This window comes from Paramormyrops kingsleyae, chromosome 24 (assembly GCF_048594095.1).
Source record: "Paramormyrops kingsleyae isolate MSU_618 chromosome 24, PKINGS_0.4, whole genome shotgun sequence".
Lineage (NCBI taxonomy): Eukaryota > Metazoa > Chordata > Actinopteri > Osteoglossiformes > Mormyridae > Paramormyrops > Paramormyrops kingsleyae.
In genome coordinates this window covers 2472837-2491848 of record NC_132820.1, presented here as the reverse complement: position 1 = coordinate 2491848, position 19012 = coordinate 2472837, and positions in this window count along the sequence as shown.

Here is a 19012-nt window from a genome sequence, read left to right as displayed (position 1 = left end):
TGCATATTTTCATGTCGCATATTGCACATTGCATATGGATATAGCATGTTTTCATATTGCATATGGATATTGCATATTTCCATGTTGCATATTGCACATTGCATATGGATATTGCACGTTTTCATATTGCATATGGATATTGCATATTTTCATGTTGCATATTGCACATTGCATATGGATATTGCACGTTTTCATATTGCACATTGCATATGGATATTGCACGTTTTCATATTGCATATGGATATTGCATGTTTTCATATTGCACATTGCATATGGATATGGCATGTTTTCATATTGCACATTGCATATGGATATTGCATGTTTTCATATTGCACATTGCATATGGATATTGCATGTTTTCATATTGCATATGGATATTGCATGTTTTCATATTGCACATTGCATATGGATATGGCATGTTTTCATATTGCATATGGATATTGCATGTCTTCGTATAGCATATGGATATTGCATGTTTTCATATTGCATGTTTTCATATTGCATATGGATATTGCATGTTTTCATATTGCATATGGATATTGCATGTTTTCATATTGCATGTTTTCATATTGCACATTGCATATGGATATTGCATGTTTTCATATTGCATATGGATATTGCATGTTTTCATATTGCATGTTTTCATATTGCACATTGCATATGGATATGGCATGTTTTCATATTGCATATGGATATTGCATGTTTTCATATTGCATATGGATATTGCATGTTTTCATATTGCACATTGCATATGGATATTGCATGTTTTCATATTGCATATGGATATTGCATGTTTTCATATTGCACATTGCATATGGATATTGCATGTTTTCATATTGCATATGGATATTGCATGTTTTCATATTGCATATGGATATTGCATATTTTCATGTCGCATATTGCACATTGCATATGGATATAGCATGTTTTCATATTGCATATGGATATTGCATATTTCCATGTTGCATATTGCACATTGCATATGGATATTGCACGTTTTCATATTGCATATGGATATTGCATATTTTCATGTTGCATATTGCACATTGCATATGGATATTGCACGTTTTCATATTGCACATTGCATATGGATATAGCATGTTTTCATATTGCATGTTGCACATTGCATATAGATATTGCATGTTGCATATTGGATTAGGAAACTGCATGTTTTCATATTGCATATTGCATGTTTCATAGGGATATAGGCTGTTTTACCCGTGTCATGTGGCTTTCCTCCAGGCGCCCAAAGGCATGCATTTAGGTTGATTGGCATCTCTGAATTGCCCATTGTGCATGTTGGTGGGTGCCCTGCGGTCAGCTGGTGTCTGGTCCAGGGTGTCCCCCAGCCTGCTGCCCTCTCCTCACCGTAACAAGCTGTTTGAAGATGGATGGAATATTAAAAGGATTAGTCCATTATCACAAGGCCCATAAAGCTGACGTAATCTCCGTTTTCAGTCGGAGGTAAAACCGCTTTTGATTAACCTTTCATGTCATTTGACAGCTATGACTATTTTCCTATAAGTGTTCCTACTAAAAAGCCCCCCATCACTTGCCCTTATGGGAGGAGATTCTAGGAATTTTTAAGGTGGAGGCATAACAGGGGCCATAATTCATACAGCCAATGATATGTTTTGAATCGGTGAGTGATGGGTAGGGCCAATTGGGGGAGTCAATCAGCTTTCAGTTGCCCCTCTGGCCCTGCCCCTGAATACGCCCTTGATGAGTGCGTGGGGTGGACACTATAATGGAAACAGCTAATAATATATGGATACCCAGGACTTAATAATCACTATGGTTATTTGGCATCTTTGGGACTCTCCTGGTTGCCTCATGTTGCACTGAGAATTTGCACATCAAAGTGCTAACTGTCAGGTCTCCTTTGTAGGACACGCATGCTGCTAATTGGCATCCAGCCTAATATGACTCACCTTGGTTGCTAAATTGTGATTTAGTTGCTTCAAAGTTCCTCCTCATGCAGCGTCTCTGTTTGTCACACCCTGTGCGTGTTTGCCGTTCACCTGTGAAATGGTTTTGAGTGAAAGAGGAAAGGTGCATTGTCAAGCACAGAGCACTATATTGCAATGCCACAGAAATGTCTGGTACAGATATGGTGGCTGCAAGCAAAGTTGTCCACAGAACCTCAGGTTAGTTTTGGGGTTGCTGGCAGAGCAGAGAATTAGGAGTGACTGGCTGGCGGTGACAGCATAGTGGATTTTAGAGCGGGGGTAAGAGTCTGTCCACAATAACCCAGCAACTGAAACATGATGAATCGCGAGATACAGGTATGTCGATTCAACAGTCAAAGAAAAAGTTGATAAATGTTCTTCTCCATAAACTTGCATTACATAAACATTGCATTTTCTTATCTATATTTCCTTAATATTCTTTTTCAGGACGTTCTGTTACTTGTCTGTACTATGTGTGCAGTCTTGTTTTGCACTATATGTTTATTTGTCTGTTCTTTTCGTATCTTCGATTTTCTATGTTAGAGTTTCCACCTGGGATCAGTAATGTCACCCCTCTTATGTTATGATATGTTATGTTTTATGTTATATTTTATATCATGTTATGTTTAATGTCACATTGTCTTATCTTGTATTATCTCATCTTTCCTATCTTGTCTTGTCTTCTTCTATTGCCCTGTCTTTTCTTTCAGCAGCACAGCTGACACACTTACCATTTTTGAATTTAAGTTATGCGCTATGCTGTTTGTGCAGACGAACTGCCGCCTGGGTACGCTGTCAGCAGAGCAGAGAACAGAAGGTCCCGCCTAGATGTTCCCTCATGCTGCTCTGCGTCTCGTTCCCCCATAATATCCGTTTCGTTTGCTGAAAGCCGCAGCCCGCATTGTGGGCCTGTCCCTTCAGGCTCATCCTCCATTATTGGCTCAGACTCCATTCCGTTTACTCTTCAGTTGCAGGAAGACTTTGTCTAACAAAGTATCACCTGACAAAGGGATTAAATCCATGTACTCCTACAGCCACAGGTTCCTGGCAACAAAGTCAGCTTACGGAGATGAACGGCCGACACCCACATGAAAGCGCGCCGACCTGCCTGGACCCCAGGGGGCGACACCGGCTCCTTTCCAGGCTCAACCAGGCTTAATGAGCGCCAGTACAACAGCAGCTCTTTTGTTTTTTTTTATATATGTATGTTTTTTATATATATGCTCTTGTGAGCAGCCATCACATGAATTAAATTTGCTCTGAAGACTATTAGCAACATTAAAAATGCAGGTATAAATTTCCAGCCTGACTAACGTGTTCGTATCTTTATGTCGTATTTTATTTGCTGCTAAATCGTATCATGTTACACAAACAGTTCTAGCTATTCTAACTAGTTTTCGAGAGCAAGGCCTGACCTTCATCTCTCGTGAAAGCTTCGCTTGCCTTTTAAGTGACTGACTTTCAGTCGAGTGCACTCATTTTGAGGTTTTTGGCTTAAATAAAGATGCATTGTCTTCATTTCACGGAGAGCTGAGGGTTTCTGCCGGAGCAAGCTGTGAACCTAACAAAGTAAACATGCCCCTCGCTTTTCATTGGGACTTCATTTGGCTGTAGCTCCTGGGCAATCCACAGGACCTCACACCTACATGCTCTCACTGTCCGGGCCGCTCAGTGCTTCCCTAATGATGTCACCTGACTTGCTGGAGTGACACCAGTCCAGAAACAACGCTGCCCGCTGTGCTTCATCCACCGTCCTATCCACCTCTTGTTAGGAAACTAATTTAAGGTATAATAGTTATTATATGCCAGCAATATACTGATTTATTCTAGGAAGTTCCATAATTGGTGGAGTGTGACCTCACGCCTCCAGAATGGACGTTTCTGTTCCTACCCCCAGCGATGTGTGTGGGTGACCTGCACGTTCCCCTTCTGCTTGTGTGGGTTTTCAGCTGGTATTCTGGTTTATGCCACCATCCAAGAATGTGTGGACTGGTGACTTTAAATTTCCCTCAGTATGCAGCTGTGTGTGTGTGTGTGTGTGTGTGTGTGTGTGTGTGTGCATGCCCTGCGATAGATTGGCACCCCATGTTTTGTGTGCCTCTACCTCTCACCCTCCAGTTCCTGGGATAAGTGCCAACTTCAGCAGAGCCCTGCACTGGATAAGCAGTTATGTCCAATGAATGCATCCTTAGTCTTTAGGAGCTGCAGATATTCTTGTCTGGGAGCAGAGCACACATAAGATTTTCAGGTCCCGGCAGGTCATTGACGTGATGGAAAGATCCGGTAAACTTATGAATAAACCAACCCTGTGTGTGATCCTTCAAAAATGCTGGCAAAATAAAAGCAGAGATCCACTGTAAAAGTACAATCATTCTTTTCCTTAATGGCATATCAAAGATCTGGTGTTTATTTTTAACACAAAAGGTTTGGCAATCATCACCCCTTTCAAGACGTTGCACACAAAGCGCTTCTTTCTCGGTGGCTGTGAATATCTTATTGGGGGGAGTAATTAAATACTTTTACATAGGGAGGGGCACAACTCTAGCCCTCGAGGGCAGAAGTGCAACAGGCTTCAGGGAACGTTTTAATTAGTGGCAGGTCATGTGACTTACTTTTCAAATAATTACTCCAGTAAAGCAATTAGGAGCAGAGACTGACCAAAAACTGGCAGAGCTCATGGGCCCCGTGTTCAACTCCGCGTTTGACCCCCTTTCATGAGGCTGACGCTGAAACCGGATAGTGAGTTGGGTGCCTCTGCTTGCATTCCATTAAAATTGCAGCTTCACCCCAGGGCGGGCCGTGTCTCAGGCGGAGGACCCCCCCAGGAAGGCGGTACCCGGGCCCCACACGGCTCTGCGTCTCCGCTGCCATCCAAGGCTTGAATTTCATAGATCACCGGGCCACGGCATCGCTGTACCTCATCGCCCGGGGCTTCCTAAATTACAAAGCCAGGCCTGAAGTGAGAGGCCCTCTATGTATCAGGTGAGGGGGGGGGGGGGCATTTTGTGGCCTCACATCTCCAGGACTGGGGGTTTAAATGCTGCTCTGTTTGTGTGGAGGAGTCTCTCCTCCCTGTCTTGTATGGGATTCTGTCTGGCTACTCCAGTTTTCTCATGTGGTTAGGCTAACTGGTTAACTGGTAATGTGTCCATCATGTGTGTGTGTGTGTGTGTGTGCCCTGAGATCCAGTGCATCCAGTGGCATCCAGTGCAGGGTGTACCCCAGCCTTGTGCCCTGTGCGGTCTGGGATAGAATCCAGGCTCACGTGAACTGCAGGAGAAAGCCAGCAATCAAGGGAGGAGAAAATCCTCCTCCACACAGAGGGGCCGGATTCTCACCTTCAACTGGGGAGGTGCCATTTACCAGTGCTCCCCCCTGAGGCACCCTGCTGGCCCTAACCAGTGCATATTTTATATATCAGATTTTCTGCCATGCTGGTACCTGATGGGTTGGCCATGTGGTGAAGGTGAAAGGCTGCTATTTTATTGTGATCTGCATGCATGGGTTTGAATTCCATCATTGTCATACATTTTTGGTTTACAGCCTTTCTATATGACGGTCATCCATAGACAGGAATACATTTCGGGGGGGGGGGGGTTAGCAACCCTACTGTTAGGTCCCTCTTAGTAGATCTCACCCACTGAGGGCGGGGTTCCCATAGATTTCATCACCTGGGGGCCTATAGGGGCATTGATTTTGCTGACCAGGGGGTGGAAGCAAATCAGTCATTTCACTATGGGGCTACATGCCTATCCGGTAGCAAACAAATTTGTGGGGGAGGGAGTTAAAACCCGTTGTTGTACTATATGGCTACATGCCTAATGCAAAGATCCTGTGTCCTGAAAGGAAATATGGTCTTATGAATTGGGTCCCCTAATCCATCACTGCTGCTGTTTCTCTCCTAGACGCTGTGCTGTCTTTGTCCTCCCCAGGCGGCCTGGCTAAGAGTGATCACGTGACTTCTGCTGGCCGTCGCACGCTGCAGTCCTGGGGGGCGGCTGGCGGCGGTGCTGCACGGGCCCCTGGTGCCGCTCCATCACGCCCATCATCTCGCCACAGTGGGGCTCCTGAGGGCTGCGTTTGCTGATGTGCAGAACATCCACTGTGAGGACGCGTGCTGCTATTGCTCATTGGCTGGTGACAGTTAGCATGTCGGACCCCTTTTAGTTTGCCGCTAATAATACTCCAACCACATAAAAACACAGTACACTTTACTGGACAGAGTGATAATACTTTAACCACATGAAAGCGCAGTACACTTTACTGGCAGAGTGATAATACTTTAACCACATGAAAGCGCAGTACACTTTACTGGCAGAGTGATAATACTGCAACCACATGAAAGCGCAGTACACTTTACTGGCAAAGCAATAATACTTTAACCACATGAAAGCGCAGTACACTTTACTGGCAGAGTGATAATACTTTAACCACATGAAAGCGCAGTACACTTTACTGGCAGAGCGATAATACTGCAACCACATGAAAGAGCAGTACACTTTACTGGCAGAGCGATAATACTTTAACCACATGAAAGCGCAGTACACTTTACTGGCAGAGCGATAATACTGCAACCACATGAAAGAGCAGTACACTTTACTGGCAGAGCGATAATACTTTAACCACATGAAAGCGCAGTACACTTTACTGGCAGAGTGATAATACTGCAACCACATGAAAGAGCAGTACACTTTACTGGCAGAGTGATAATACTGCAACCACATGAAAGAGCAGTACACTTTACTGGCAGAGTGATAATACTTTAACCACATGAAAGAGCAGTACACTTTACTGGCAGAGTGATAATACTTTAACCACATGAAAGAGCAGTACACTTTACTGGCAGAGTGATAATACTTTAACCACATGAAAGAGCAGTACACTTTACTGGCAGAGTGATAATACTTTAACCACATGAAAGAGCAGTACACTTTACTGGCAGAGTGATAATACTGCAACCACATGAAAGAGCAGTACACTTTACTGGCAGAGTGATAATACTTTAACCACATGAAAGAGCAGTACACTTTACTGGCAGAGTGATAATACTTTAACCACATGAAAGAGCAGTACACTTTACTGGCAGAGTGATAATACTTTAACCACATGAAAGAGCAGTACACTTTACTGGCAGAGTGATAATACTTTAACCACATGAAAGCGCAGTACACTTTACTGGCAGAGTGATAATACTGCAACCACATGAAAGAGCAGTACACTTTACTGGCAGAGTGATAATACTGCAACCACATAAAAGCGCAGTACACTTTACTGGCAGAGTGATAATACTGCAACCCTTTTAGTTTGCCGCTAATAATACTCCAACCACATAAAAACACAGTACACTTTACTGGACAGAGTGATAATACTTTAACCACATGAAAGCGCAGTACACTTTACTGGCAGAGTGATAATACTTTAACCACATGAAAGCGCAGTACACTTTACTGGCAGAGTGATAATACTGCAACCACATGAAAGCGCAGTACACTTTACTGGCAAAGCAATAATACTTTAACCACATGAAAGCGCAGTACACTTTACTGGCAGAGTGATAATACTTTAACCACATGAAAGCGCAGTACACTTTACTGGCAGAGCGATAATACTGCAACCACATGAAAGAGCAGTACACTTTACTGGCAGAGCGATAATACTTTAACCACATGAAAGCGCAGTACACTTTACTGGCAGAGCGATAATACTGCAACCACATGAAAGAGCAGTACACTTTACTGGCAGAGCGATAATCCTTTAACCACATGAAAGCGCAGTACACTTTACTGGCAGAGTGATAATACTGCAACCACATGAAAGAACAGTACACTTTACTGGCAGAGTGATAATACTGCAACCACATGAAAGAGCAGTACACTTTACTGGCAGAGTGATAATACTTTAACCACATGAAAGAGCAGTACACTTTACTGGCAGAGTGATAATACTTTAACCACATGAAAGAGCAGTACACTTTACTGGCAGAGCGATAATACTGCAACCACATGAAAGAGCAGTACACTTTACTGGCAGAGCGATAATACTGCAACCACATGAAAGAGCAGTACACTTTACTGGCAGAGTGATAATACTGCAACCACATGAAAGAGCAGTACACTTTACTGGCAGAGCGATAATACTGCAACCACATAAAAGCGCAGTACACTTTACTGGCAGAGCGATAATACTGCAACCACATGAAAGCGCAGTACACTTTACTGGCATAGCGATAATACTGCAACCACATGAAAGCGCAGTACACCTTACTGGCAGAGCGATAATACTGCAACCACATGAAAGCGCAGTACACCTTACTGGCAGAGCGATAATACTGCAACCACATGAAAGCGCAGTACACCTTACTGGCAGAGCGATAATACTCTAACTACATGAAACCATGGTATTCTGTACTGAGCAGAGCAATAATTCTCCAACCACATGAAAGCAAAGTACACTTTATTAGGCAGAGTGACAATACTCCCCAGTCTCAGTACACTTTACTGGACAGAGCAATACTTTGCACAATGTACTCAGCCATTTCTTTAATTCATCTCATATTTATTTAATATATTTATACTTTAGCCATATTTTCGGTTTCAGCCATTTCTTCCATTTATTTCACATCAAGTTCCTAGTTATATGCCTACTTTGATGTTTTGTGAATGCCTTCCTTTTGCACTGTCTAATCCTGTTATATGTTACATGCTGCTAACTGGATGGCACGAGTACGAATTCCTATGCAGTGATGTACAAAAAAGTCAAAGAACGAATCGTGACTCTTACCTACATATGAGATCTGCTCAATTACAGCTCAGTGGGCTCCACTCTGCTCCCGTCAGTTCACAGAGCACGTGACCGACGTTCTCGTACCGAGGCGGCCCGGGCTTCCAGGAACCGTGAATACGACAGACGTAAATAATTTCTGGGGCATCTGTGACAGAATCCTACATCGTAACACATCTGTGCTGAAGGACTGTGTGTGAATATAGTTGAGCAATTTCTGTTGTTTGGCTGCACCGACTGTTTTTGTCTTCGCATGTTAGTACGGTGTAGATAAACAAGCCCGTGGCTATGAGGTCAGCCTAACCGTGTTTCTCTATTCCGGAATTATCAAAATAATCACTACTAATGCTCACAGTGTCACCATCGTCATCGTTTATTGTCAGAATTCCGTGTGACTCATGATCCATTGTTTACGGAGAAAAAAAACACACATATATCAAGAATAATGCATTTGTCTCTGTGTCACTGCAAATAATGGCAGATGATGCTGTGCTTTTCCTGAAATGCTTTGCGGAACAAAGAAGCACTGCGTCTTTACCCACCCCCGCCCTCATTTTGAGCCCGAATGCACTGGTTTTCCAGCCAAGCAACGTGTGATTAAGTAACAGCACTTTTCATTGAATTCTGAAGGCATGTAGGCCTTAGGTTTAGATACCAGACATGAAAACCCAGAGATGAGAGCAAGTTCTTCAAATATTGCTGCAACTGTAATGATTTACCCAGAAGTCTGCTCTCGAGGCTTGGTGTCTGGGGCGCTCTGAAAGGCTGCAGCACGCTTCTGGGGGTGTGTGTCAGCATCACAGTGGCCTTTCGCAGAGGAAGAGCGAGAGAGACCAGTGACAGCAAACTGGAGGTGTCAGCATCACAGTGGCCTTTCGCAGGGGAAGAGCGAGAGAGACCAGTGACAGCAAACTGGAGGTGTCCGCATCACAGTGGCCTTTCGCATGGGGACATCGAGAGAGACCAGTGACACCAAACTGGAGGTGTCAGCATCACAGTGGGCTTTCGCATGGGGACATCGAGAGAGACCAGTGACAGCAAACTGGAGGTGTCAGCATCACAGTGGCCTTTCGCAGGGGAAGAGCGAGAGAGACCAGTGACACCAAACTGGAGGTGTCAGCATCACAGTGGCCTTTCGCAGGGGGACAGCGAGAGAGACCAGTGACAGCAAACTGGAGGTGTCAGCATCACAGTGGCCTTTCGCAGGGGGACAGCGAGAGAGACCAGTGACAGCAAACTGGAGGTGTCAGCATCACAGTTGCCTTTTGCAGGGGAAGAGCGAGAGAGACCAGTGACAGCAAACTGGAGGTGTCAGCATCACAGTGGGCTTTCGCAGGGGAAGAGCGAGAGAGACCAGTGACACCAAACTGGAGGTGTCAGCATCACAGTGGCCTTTCGCATGGGGACATCGAGAGAGACCAGTGACACCAAACTGGAGGTGTCCGCATCACAGTGGCCTTTCGCATGGGGACATCGAGAGAGACCAGTGACACCAAACTGGAGGTGTCAGCATCACAGTGGGCTTTCGCAGGGGGACAGTGAGAGAGACTAGTGACACCAAACTGGAGGTGTCCGCATCACAGTGGCCTTTCGCAGGGGGATAGCGAGAGAGACCAGTGACAGCAAACTGGAGGTGTCAGCATCACAGTGGCCTTTCGCAGGGGGACAGCGAGAGAGACCAGTGACAGCAAACTGGAGATGTCAGCATCAATATCTACTGCCCTTCAAAGAATAGTAAAGGTGGACGGATGGTGCTTTGGCTGAGTAGGCAGTGCTCTGGTCCTTCTACTGTCACGATTGGGTTTCAGTCCCATTTCTGCCATAGTCCAAAGATAATGGTCTTTATAAACTGCTTGTGGTGTATCACTGAGCATTTCATTCTTTATTTATTTAACAGGGACAGTGCTCATTGGTCAACAATAAAAAAAAATACTGTAAATGAGCCAGAATTAGCACTATAGGCTAATTTTCATCTGTTGTCCCTGGTCGGCTCTTAAAACAGCAACCAGAAAGAGTATGTGTCCCATATGTGTACTTCCTGGGTGCCCCCCATTCACTGTGCCCTGTGCTGCCTGAGAATGGCTCCAGCCCCCCCTCTGACCCCCACCAAGATAAGTAGGTTGATGATTGATGGAAAACCCTGAAGGTGGTACAAGTACTCGAATGAGTAAACTAATTAGCAATATTAGCTCTCAACAAACGGCAAGCAATAAATACACGTTGCGCTGGACACTTCCCTGCAGTTAAGCTTCTTTTAATGAAAGGTGATCGTTGATCCGTTAATTGCAATAACCCTCTGGAATTCCATTGAGGCTTATTGGTTATCAATACACACCTCAGGCTAGAAGAGATCCATCCATCCATCTTCCATAGCTGCTTATCTAAGATAGAGACCCAGCTCGCCATGACCCTATCTCAGGGAATGTAGGACATGAGGACTGGGACACACTGGACAGGGTGAGGCTCCGGGAAGCGGCTCGGTGGAATTTGTCCTAGCTGGACAGACAGTGCTGGGTGGAATCGGTCCTAGCTGGACAGACAGTGCTGGGTGGAATCGGTGTTAGCTGGACAGACAGTGCTGTGTGGAATCTGTCCTAGCTGGACAGACAGTGCTGGGTGGAATCGGTCCTAGCTGGATAGACAGTGCTGTGTGGAATCTGTCCTAGCTGGACAGACAGTGCTGGGTGGAATCGGTGTTAGCTGGACAGACAGTGCTGTGTGGAATCTGTCCTAGCTGGACAGACAGTGCTGTGTGGAATCTGTCCTAGCTGGACAGACAGTGCTGTGTGGAATCGGTGTTAGCTGGACAGACAGTGCTGTGTGGAATTTGTCCTAGCTGGACAGACAGTGCTGTGTGGAATCTGTCCTAGCTGGACAGACAGTGCTGGGTGGAATCGGTCTTAGCTGGACAGACAGTGCTGCGTGGAATCTGTCCTAGCTGGACAGACAGTGCTGGGTGGAATCGGTCTTAGCTGGACAGACAGTGCTGCGTGGAATCTGTCCTAGCTGGACAGACAGTGCTGGGTGGAATCGGTCTTAGCTGGACAGACAGTGCTGCGTGGAATCTGTCCTAGCTGGACAGACAGTGCTGGGTGGAATCGGTCTTAGCTGGACAGACAGTGCTGGGTGGAATCGGTGTTAGCTGGACAGACAGTGCTGTGTGGAATCTGTCCTAGCTGGACAGACAGTGCTGTGTGGAATCTGTCCTAGCTGGACAGACAGTGCTGTGTGGAATCGGTGTTAGCTGGACAGACAGTGCTGGGTGGAATCGGTCTTAGCTGGACAGACAGTGCTGCGTGGAATCTGTCCTAGCTGGACAGACAGTGCTGGGTGGAATCGGTCTTAGCTGGACAGACAGTGCTGCGTGGAATCTGTCCTAGCTGGACAGACAGTGCTGGGTGGAATCGGTCTTAGCTGGACAGACAGTGCTGCGTGGAATCTGTCCTAGCTGGACAGACAGTGCTGGGTGGAATCGGTCTTAGCTGGACAGACAGTGCTGCGTGGAATCTGTCCTAGCTGGACAGACAGTGCTGGGTGGAATCGGTCTTAGCTGGACAGACAGTGCTGCGTGGAATCTGTCCTAGCTGGAATGACAGTGCTGGGTGGAATCGGTCCTAGCTGGAATGACAGTGCTGGGTGGAATCGGTCCTAGCTGGACAGACAGTGCTGTGTGGAATCTGTCCTAGCTGGACAGACAGTGCTGTGTGGAATCGGTCCTAGCTGGACAGACAGTGCTGTATCTGTCTTCTGGGTCCCTTGTCTTTCTCGGGGCAGGAGCAGCCAAACTGCCCTGGAAATGCTGTGTCCCCCTGTTCTGTCCCGACTGGACGTTCTGCTGCCTCTCTTCACACTTGCCTGCTTTTTCCTTTAGTCAAAGATTTCTGTTCTTTAAGCCTTAAAGATTTAGTACATGTAGCTGCTCAGATTTATGGTTTGGCCGTGAGGAAGTCCATCGTTTAAGGTACCTGTCTGATAAAGTCCTTTGAATGTTTGTCATCTTAAGGTTGTTTGATGTTCGACTCAGGACGCTGGCTGCTTGTATCACTTTGTGTCTCCAGAAGACGTCTCAGCTTCGCTTTGCTGAAAGACTCTCCTCAAATATGATGAAGAGGTACACGTCAATACGGAAGCCCCCGGTAAACAAACCATCCGTTCCGGCTTCTTTTACTGCCTTGTATGGTAAATGGCTGAGGAATTATTAGGTGATGTCAGCACCGAGTGCCTCAAGGTTCCTTGGGTCAGGGGGGTGAAATTCCATTAAGGTGGTGGAAATACTTAAAGGTGAGGCCGGCATTGAAATAACTCTGGAGGAAAAAAACGAGACAAAAAAAAAAAACCAGAGATCAACAGATTTAAAGGAGACTGTCAAAGGCGAGAGCGTGACAGAGGTGATAGAGGTGGTAACCCAACTGACAAAGTAATCCATTTCATTATACTTGTCAGGAGGATCCAATGTACCGCCAGATCGATATTCTTTATGGAATTGATTACAATACGCCCCCCCCTCAGTTTTTCTCCCCCCCGATGTTAATTTGTACTTCTTCCTGACAGCTGTGTCCATTACGTAAGCCATCTATTTATCTATAGCTAGACTGATAAGAGACTTAATGGAAAGTCAGCGGAAGAGAAGATAAAGTCAGTCGACAGGGTGAGAGATGTAGGGAGTCAGACAGAGAGCTACTGACACGTTAAAACTTGAACAAAAAAAATAAATCTACTCTCAGTGAATTTTATTTGGCCTTGCTAATAGAGAAGCTCATTGCCAGGTGACAACGCGGTCTTCCTTCCGGGACGTATTTGTATTGAGTGAAATGTGACAAATTTGAAATGAACCCTGACTTCCTGACCTGTGGACACATCTGTCTGGATGTATTTGTTTTGTCTCTGTCCCCGTGAGGCGTCCCCTTAGTGACGACTCCCAGGCACCAGGACGCTGGTGTATTTATAAGCATTTGTTTTGGTTAATTGGTTTCGCACGATGCAATCAACTCGTCTCAGACTGTGACCTGTGCGTTAATATGTGGTGCGACTGTTTTATTAATGGAAGCCAATCTGTGTCCTGTACTCTTAATGCTGCTCATTAATGAGGAAAAAGATGGAGGATATTCATCTGGCCCAAGGTGAGACTCACCCTGTCACGTCTGAAAGTGGGAAGGAAAATGGCCTTGAACTGATACAGACTCCATTCTGTGTGATCGTCCTTTGTCCTGGTCGGGTCTGTTTGTACCAGCAATCGATCTCCTTCATTTGTTTTCTAATATATATTCTCTAAACACTTATGCTGTTGTACCAATCTGCATATTTATATATTACCAGATTTTCAAATTGAAGTGTGTGCAAGATAATTTTAGGGTATTTCTTTTCCTGACAGCCAAGTACTCTGATATTCCATTCTCATTTGCCCGGGAGAAAATATCTTAAGATGGAGAAAATTCTGTAAAAAAAAAAAAAAAAAAAAAAAAACATACCCCTGAATCTCTCCACAGCTACAGATTAAATTTAAATGCCTTTCAGCACTTAGAAAAAAAGTCACTGCTTGCTGATGATGATGCAGGGAGCTGACTTTGGTTACATTTGTAAAATCACATTAAAATATACATGTGTCAAACGGATTCTTTTGTGTTCAACAATATATTCACTCATGCGTCAATTTTCATTTTGTTATCGGTATGGTGGCATGAAATTAATGTGTAAAAACAAAAGAAAACACAAAAACAAACCTGGAAAATGTATCAGGCAAGATGAGACTCAGTCCACCGTGAATTTCCTACCATGAATGGATATAATCTATAAGATGTTATTTTCATTAATTTTATTAATGCTGTAAAAAGACCTGATAGGTAAAAATGCACCCAGTGAGAAGCACTGGAAATGTGGCTCTCCAGTGACATAGCCCCACCAGTGACATATGACATAGAAGATATAGGGAGTCTGTTGAGTCCTCGCCACTGACACCCAGCCTGAATCTTTAAGGACAGTCAGGCTCCACGACGCCCGTCGAACTCCTATTCCAACCGTGTCCAGTCTGAGGTCCAGAAAAGGACATTTATATAATTCCCAGAATGCACTGCCCCAAACTCTAGCATAAACTTGTTATGTGTGAGGAATATCTCACTGCGGACTGGAGGGAATGAGCTCACCTGATTTCCAGGGAGTGCCAGGTAACAGGGTTATGACGGTCCTTAAGGACAGGGGGCACCTAATGGTGCTTAATGCCATTAGCCTGCCAGCAGCTCCTGTACCAGTGGATTTTCTAGTCTCATAGCACTGCAGGGATGTAACCATGTGCAGCTCCCTGAATTGATGGCCACTGGGAAAAATATTAGCTTGCTGGATGCAGTTTTTCATACAGCAGTACGACGGCAGAACAGATTTTCCTCCCAGAAATCAAAGGCACAAATCAACAGGCGTCGCCCATATTTCCTCTCAACCGGCTGCACAGTAGCTGCTGATGGAGTCTATGTTTCGGTCCCTAGACTATTTTATACATTATTAAATTCATTTCTGAATGTTTAAACATGTCCCATTACAAGTGGATACCATTTTATTACAATATAATGTTGAGAATGCAAGCAGTTCACGGCACTGCTGGATTTCCAGTGCAACGTTTCTCTGTTTGCAATTCCTGCTGTGGACAGTATCATGGCGCAGCCACCAAACAAAAGCATTAAAGACTACATTACCCAGAAGCCCCATTTCGCTCCATTAACTACAGGTCAATAAATGGCACCTGTTTGTCACTCTGTTCTCATCTGTTTTTCCTAAAGACATGAAAGTGTGCGCTCATATGATAAAGTCCTCGTTTTATTTGTTTTTGCAGCCTGAAATGATCCTCACACGGGTGAGAGGGATGCTTAGGTGTGTGTGCAGGGTCAGGCCACCCCTTGAGGTTAAGGGTCTCGCTTGAGGCCCAGCTGGGATGTTTGTCCAGGCGAGGAATGAAGCACCATGCTGAGCCACACACCGCGCAAGGTAAACTAAACTATGATTACTCCCTTATTCATCAGTCGCAGATTAGATTTGGGTTATAAGAGAGATGTTTTTACGTGTTTAAGTGCTTTTGCTGGCTCATATGCCCTTAAAAGGGAGCTGGGTTATGAGTTAGATGAGGCTGAAGCCGCAGCTGCTGTGAGTGGTTCTGGTAGGTGATACTCGCCTAAGAATGAGCCGGAAAGTGGGGCCCGAATCCGCTGTTCAGTTTCAGAGCGCACGTCTTTCTCTTTACAAATGATTGACATTTTCTGTAATAGGCTAATGGTTATCTTTTCCATGCACCTGAAGGCTTGAGAGTTGCTGTTGGGTTAGGGAATATGTCTTCATATAGCATAGCACTATATGAACAATATCATATATCGCAAAATGTTATATTTGAATATGAGTGCAAAAATTTTTGTCGCTGCATCATGTGTTATTAATCTGTACTGGATTGATGTGTAATATTACAGCAGGGCGTATACAGCTATTAATTGTATTCATTTTAATATCTTAAAACAAATTTTAATATTACTAAAGGCTAAAGAAAAAAAAATCGACTACATGTAGTTTTGTGCTACTATAAATACAATTTTGGTCAGGGGATGTGCTTTCAGATCAATAAGCCGGGATTACAAAACCTATGTTCCATCAAATCTTATTTCCGCGCCTTCAGCAATCATGTGTTCCAAGGACGTTCTCTGGAACAGCAAACAAAGCATCCTAACAGCATCCTATGCTGGCTGATTCATACAGATGTTTGATTATCAGACCGGCTCCTAAAGTCAAAACTTATTGGCTTTGTCACTTATATAATAAATAGGCTTAAATTCAAGTCGGTGAAAGTGGCACTCTGCCCGCTCTTTGCTGTGACTGTCTAGGGCCGTTTCAGTGGTGACAGTGGCACTCTGCCCGCTCTTTGCTGTGACTGTCTAGGGCGTTTCAGTGGTGACAGTGGCACGCTGCCCGCTCTTTGCTGTGACTGTCTAGGGCCGTTTCAGTGGTGACAGTGGCACGCTGCCCGCTCTTTGCTGTGACTGTCTAGGGCCGTTTCAGTGGTGACAGTGGCACTCTGCCCGCTCTTTGCTGTGACTGTCTAGGTCCGTTTCAGTGGTGACAGTGGCACGCTGCCCGCTCTTTGCTGTGACTGTCTAGGTCCGTTTCAGTGGTGACAGTGGCACGCTGCCCGCTCTTTGCTGTGACTGTCTAGGTCCGTTTCAGTGCTGACAGTGGCACTCTGCCCGCTCTTTGCTGTGACTGTCTAGGTCCGTTTCAGTGCTGACAGTGGCACTCTGCCCGCTCTTTGCTGTGACTGTCTAGGGCGTTTCAGTGGTGACAGTGGCACTCTGCCCGCTCTTTGCTGTGACTGTCTAGGGCCGTTTCAGTGGTGACAGTGGCACTCTGCCCGCTCTTTGCTGTGACTGTCTAGGGCGTTTCAGTGGTGACAGTGGCACTCTGCCCGCTCTTTGCTGTGACTGTCTAGGTCCGTTTCAGTGGTGACAGTGGCACGCTGCCCGCTCTTTGCTGTGACTGTCTAGGGCGTTTCAGTGGTGACAGTGGCACTCTGCCCGCTCTTTGCTGTGACTGTCTAGGTCCGTTTCAGTGGTGACAGTGGCACGCTGCCCGCTCTTTGCTGTGACTGTCTAGGGCGTTTCAGTGGTGACAGTGGCACGCTGCCCGCTCTTTGCTGTGACTGTCTAGGTCCGTTTCAGTGGTGACAGTGGCACGCTGCCCGCTCTTTGCTGTGACTGTCTAGGTCCGTTTCAGTGGTGACAGTGGCACTCTGCCCGCTCTTTGCTGTGACTGTCTAGGTCCGTTTCAGTGGTGACAGTGGCACGCTGCCCGCTCTTTGCTGTGACAGTCTAGGGCCGTTTCAGTGGTGAAAGTGGCACTCTGCCCGCTCTTTGCTGTGACTGTCTAGGTCCGTTTCAGTGCTGACAGTGGCACTCTGCCCGCTCTTTGCTGTGACTGTCTAGGTCCGTTTCAGTGCTGACAGTGGCACGCTGCCCGCTCTTTGCTGTGACTGTCTAGGGCGTTTCAGTGGTGACAGTGGCACGCTGCCCGCTCTTTGCTGTGACAGTCTAGGTCCGTTTCAGTGCTGACAGTGGCACTCTGCCCGCTCTTTGCCGTGACTGTCTAGGGCGTTTCAGTGCTGACAGTGGCACGCTGCCCGCTCTCTGCTGTGACTGTCTAGGGCCGTTTCAGTGGTGACAGTGGCACTCTGCCCGCTCTCTGCTGTGACTGTCTAGGGCCGTTTCAGTGGTGACAGTGGCACTCTGCCCGCTCTCTGCTGTGACTGTCTAGGTCCGTTTCAGTGCTGACAGTGGCACTCTGCCCGCTCTTTGCTGTGACTGTCTAGGTCCGTTTCAGTGCTGACAGTGGCACTCTGCCCGCTCTTTGCTGTGACTGTCTAGGGCGTTTCAGTGGTGACAGTGGCACTCTGCCAGCTCTTTGCTGTGACTGTCTAGGGCCGTTTCAGTGGTGACAGTGGCACTCTGCCCGCTCTTTGCTGTGACTGTCTAGGGCCGTTTCAGTGGTGACAGTGGCACTCTGCCCGCTCTTTGCTGTGACTGTCTAGGGCCGTTTCAGTGGTGACAGTGGCACGCTGCCCGCTCTTTGCTGTGACTGTCTAGGGCGTTTCAGTGGTGACAGTGGCACGCTGCCCGCTCTTTGCTGTGACTGTCTAGGGCCGTTTCAGTGGTGACAGTGGCACTCTGCCCGCTCTCTGCTGTGACTGTCTAGGTCCGTTTCAGTGGTGACAGTGGCACTCTGCCCGCTCTCTGCTGTGACAGTCTAGGGCCGTTTCAGTGGTGACAGTGGCACGCTGCCCGCTCTTTGCTGTGACTGTCTAGGGCCGTTTCAGTGGTGACAGTGGCACTCTGCCCGCTCTTTGCTGTGACTGTCTAGGTCCGTTTCAGTGGTGACAGTGGCACGCTGCCAGCTCTTTGCTGTGACAGTCTAGGGCCGTTTCAGTGGTGACAGTGGCACGCTGCCCGCTCTTTGCTGTGACTGTCTAGGGCCGTTTCAGTGGTGACAGTGGCACTCTGCCCGCTCTTTGCTGTGACAGTCTAGGGCCGTTTCAGTGGTGACAGTGGCACGCTGCCCGCTCTTTGCTGTGACAGTCTAGGGCCGTTTTACTACATTCACCCAAACTTCACCACAGCCTGCTGTCTGTGTGCACTGTCCCCCACCACTATGTACTGGAATTACTTGCATTGTTTGCATTGCTTGCATTACTTACATAATTTACCTTGCTTGCATAATTTGCCTTACTTGCATTACTTGTATTGCGTGCATTACTTGTATTGCGT